Source organism: Eurosta solidaginis, unplaced genomic scaffold, assembly GCF_040869045.1.
Source record: "Eurosta solidaginis isolate ZX-2024a unplaced genomic scaffold, ASM4086904v1 ctg00001802.1, whole genome shotgun sequence".
Lineage (NCBI taxonomy): Eukaryota > Metazoa > Arthropoda > Insecta > Diptera > Tephritidae > Eurosta > Eurosta solidaginis.
Genome location: NW_027137279.1, coordinates 21,908 through 26,592, shown reverse-complemented (window position 1 = coordinate 26,592; position 4,685 = coordinate 21,908). Strand labels below are relative to the sequence as shown.

The window sequence follows — 4,685 nt, the reverse complement described above, 5'->3', positions numbered from 1 at the left end:
TGTGCGACAGCTCATGGCGAATAGCGAAAATCGCAATTAAACTCGAAGGTGTAGCAACTGCTGGTGCTTGCATGCAGATTGGCGATGCGTTCCCCACGACGCGGTCTATCTGCACGTACCATTCTGAGATTGCATGCAACCCTGTCGTGTATTTCTTGGTTAGTTGACAGCTAGTATGGTGAGTTTGTGGCGTGCGAATATATATATATACATATATGAATTTGCTTGCCCTTGAAACAAAAACTAGGTCACTGGGGTAGTAGCACACTAGGCCGGTAGAAAAGGTTGACTTTTCCCAATTTCGGGACTTTGTCGTGTCGGGATTCTTTACTTTCGGGACTCGGATGGTTTTTGCACCGAGCTCTTATAATGACCTTTTGTGATATTTGTTGTTGAAAAACAACAAGTCCTGCCCCCCAGCCAGAAAACAGTACCCAAAAAAAAACGGAAAGGGTAAAAAAAACGACAACAAAAAAAATGTCTTTGTAAAAAAAAAATGTTAAATTTTTTGTGCAAGGAGAGGTTTGTTTTTGTTTTGTTTTCCTCTTTTTTTTTGAATTCATTTGTTATGGATGACTGCTTGGTACTGCAGTCGATGCCCGTATTGGCAAAAATACAAAATACGCGTCAGTCCCGATTGAGATGTTTTGTGTGGTTTTCGGTACTTATTTTGTCCATTTAATGTTCGGTATCCGCCCTTAGTCTGACAGCACTAATGAAGCTGCCGTGGTTATTGCGGGTTGCCATCCAGTTGTTTTCCCGTAACAGGAATTTTCCAGGATACATGAATGCAGGATTGTGGTGGATACATTACCCTCACCACATTGTTATTTGGATTTTCAAGCTGTTTAAATGTAAGTATGACGGGTTCCTCACTGATTTTTAATAGTTTTTTCTAATGGGTTTTTTTTTTTTTTTTTTTTTTTTAGATGGAACCGATGCAAATGCTTCTCGTGTGTTTGGAGACTGGGGGAGAGGAGCCAATCCAGGTGGTGGCGGATGTACAATACCCGGAGCGGCGGAGGGGCTCCTACATTTGCCACGCGCCGGACGAGTTGGTGCAGCAGGCGGTGGAGGAGGTGTTGCGACAAGTTAACCTTGTGTTGTCTTCTCTACTCTTAGACAGACGCAAACAAGAAACGCACCATTGGGTGGTCGAGTTGGGTAACATGGCAACTCTGTCGTTTCTCGTTTTCTTGTATGTATCATACATACATACATACGTTGGTTGAACATTCCATTATAGAGAATAAAGCAAAAACAAAAATGAATCGAAAGATTTATTTTACCGTTTTTGCTTCAATTCATGTGGAATTTTACGCGTTGCTGGACAAAAAAGGTAAGTGGTAAAATATTTTGCAATAATTTTACTGAAATAAATATTTTTTATGTTATTTCAGATTTTAATGCATTTTCTTTTATTTTTCAGGTGACGGGTGGTGGAGATCCAGACCAGTGGATGGGTAAGTATGCCGGTATCGTTCCGTTTTTAGTGTTTTTCAGGTTACCGGCATTGCAAAGGGGGTGCTCCAACTGCGGCGTCGGCCGCGCTGTCAGTTGCCATACCTTTGCGATGCCCCTTGACGTATATATTAAAGTATTTTCTCTTTGCAGGTTTTTGGTATCTCGATCGCAATAGATGATAATTTGCGCATACTACTTATATATTATGGAGGATTAGTGCCCTGCTCTTGGATTGTAATATCCACTTTTAGGATTTACCTTATGTGCCTGCACAGTCAAAATGTGTCAAAACATTCACGTGAGGTGAGCGCATAATTATTTAAAACGAATTTTACTTCAACGAAGAAGCTAAAGACATATAACGCTTCCACCTTTCCATCAAAACATTTGTGTAATAGACACAATAACAAAAATTTTAAATTCCATTGGTTGCCGCCTGAAAAATTGAATTGTGATTCTGACATAATCATCACACGCACTAACAATAACAAGCAACCATATCGGGCTTCGCCACTATCCTCAATATCTTAGCCAAGGATTCCCAGTCCGAGATAGCACGCAACCGTTCACCTACGCGTGACATCAATGCGGAGGTGTATCTGTGGACTGAGTTTGTAGAGTTGTATGTAGTGTCGGGTTCCAAAGACGCACATTTCGCAGCACTATGAGTGAAATATGTTATAAATAAAAGGCGCTCATGAAAATGTGGCAGACAAGGAGGGTGGTTCTGCTCTTCATTACGCTGCTTTCGGCAATCAACCTTGCAAATATGCGTGTTCTATTGTAAAGTTGAGCTGATATAAATTCTCTAAATTCAAGTCATTATTCAGCGTTGTATGTGCGCGCACAAGAAGCGCTGTATATATTTTCTTCAGAGTACGCTTAGCAAAGGCCATCATGATGTATGCGGGTTTCATTATCTCAGAGAAACATTACATTCGCGGGTGTTTGGAAGTTAGGACATTTTGGGTAAAGAGAGATTTGGGTAAATCGGTTGAGGTAATGGGAGAAATTTATTTACAATTTGGTTAAGATTCAATATTATTTGTCGTTACTAATAAGTAAGACCATCTAACGGAATTAACTGAACCAACCGTTTTATTGAATCTATATGATTTGGATTATAGCATACACTTAATTGAGCATATAATCAATTTACAATTTTCGTCTGGCGGATATATTGAATTCGGCAATATGCTAAGAAAAGAGTCCTCTCTATTATTGGGTTCATACAGGGTTTGTGAACCAGAAGTTAAATCTTAACTTGATTCTACTATAACTACGCATTGTTCAGAAATGGTCGGAGATGGCGTTTTGTTCGACAAAGGAACTTATTTTTCGTTTGCTGGGAAATGTTTTTTGCCAAATGGAGGGAGATTTCTTCTACCATGGTGTTTGGAACGTAATAGAGAAGAGTTACGCTATATTTGCAGATTATCTCAATCGGATGGGAGGGGCTTGATACCACCGGCTAGTTTAGATTGTATAATGAAATATTACAATGAATGATATGTGGGGGAATGAAAAGTTGGAAGATCATAAATTTTCGAATTTGTCCCTACGGTATAATTTGAAATTGATGAAGTTGGATATCGGCGGTTATATAGAAATGAGTACGAAGAAAACTCTCCACTGCGTACGCGAGTTGTTACAGTATGGTGCCGCTGTAAATATTCAATATTCCTCTGATGATACGGCGTTGCATGATGTGAGAAAGCACCGAAGTTGTTGAGCTGGTATATAATGCACCACATTTAGATTTTCTTATTAAAAATAATAGAGCTTTTAACGTTTTGCGTCATCCTTCGCTAAAGGGTAACGTTGTAGCGGCCTAACGTATTTGGCAATCGGTTAGGCAATGTGGTGAACGCAGTATACAATACTATACTTAATTTAAATACAACAGATACTGAGGTGGGTGCAACTGCAGTCTCTGTAGCGACATCACGTAGCAATGTTGCTGATAACATAGCTGCTGATTCAAAGCAACAAATACTGAAACTCCTGCTAGCCACCATACCTATCTGCACTCCTCCCGTGATGGCCGTGAACGTGATAATGGCACCAGCTTACCACAATCGCTCAATGCAATGGAGGGCCAAAGGAGCGTTTATTCTGATTACGATGAGCGCAAGCCACATCGTGTTAAGGTGCGTGGCATTGAAGATGAAAATATATATATATATAAGGTTGAATTTCGGTTTACCTGGATGACTTTCCGTAAAACAATTATTTATTCAGGGAATAACTTCGGTAACCGGTAGCAGGCAGTTTTTTTTTTCGAAAAAGGGGGCTTTAAACGAAGTGTGGGCACCTGCAGTATGGGGCACACATGACAATGTAGTACGTTATTATTCTGCATGGGCAGAAGATAAGCATATGTTAAAACAGAATGAATATTGTGATTGTAGCAGGTTACTATTGCTAATACGAACACACTTGTTGAATCGGAATTGAGAATCTTGTTATTACATGTTGCCGAAAATCTACGTTGTGTACATTCTGATGGTCTGGTGCACCTGGATTTGCAATCTGGCAATATATTCCTCACCAAAGTACCTTCCCATAAAGCAGCACTTACGAAAGAGTACTGTGAAGATGGGATGGATGAAAGATATGAGGAGTTAAGGAACGCAGAATGTATAACAACTTATTGGTGATTGGGGACATGTTACACCGATCAAGGAGCCGCTGGTTGAAGAGGGGGATTGTCGATATTTGCCGTGTGAAATGCTTCAGGATGGCTTTCTTAATCTGCTCAAAGCAGGTATATTTTTACTTTTATTTAAGATTGAACGTAATGTTTTAAAAATATTATTTAAATAGGGATCTGGACTTTGGTGCAATAGCTCTGTGTAGCGTAAAAGATGAAGGCGTACCATCCGATGAAGAAATCCCTCAGCATCTTCTTAAATATTCCGATGTAAGTTGATTGTTGTACATAAAGTAATTTAATTTGATTTAGAGGGTTTTGAAATTTATTGAGTATGGGTTGCGAAAGTTAGGTCTTATCAAATTGTAACCCTGAAGATTTGCCCTACTTTATATTCCTTTCTGGATGGATTTCTATGCGAGATTAGCTTAAAATGGTTAAGCGATACCTCATGTGCTTTTAATTATTGTACAATAAAGTATTTACGTATCGGGATGGCAATCGCTTTATTTTCATTAATCTCATGAGGACACGGCTTACTGTTGTGGGACTCATGTAATATCACAAC

The 4,685-nt window shown here is 39.4% G+C and overlaps 1 long non-coding RNA gene across 1 annotated transcript; it reads left to right on the top strand.

Moving 5' to 3' along the window:
• The first annotated feature begins 660 nt into the window (after positions 1 to 660).
• On the top strand, positions 661 to 4,432 carry LOC137236326 (uncharacterized). The gene is made up of 6 exons (XR_010948374.1): positions 661 to 854; positions 930 to 1,339; positions 1,430 to 1,463; positions 1,615 to 1,767; positions 4,021 to 4,231; positions 4,291 to 4,432. It is a non-coding gene; the product is annotated as an uncharacterized lncRNA (long non-coding RNA).
• The last annotated feature ends 253 nt before the right edge of the window (positions 4,433 to 4,685 follow it).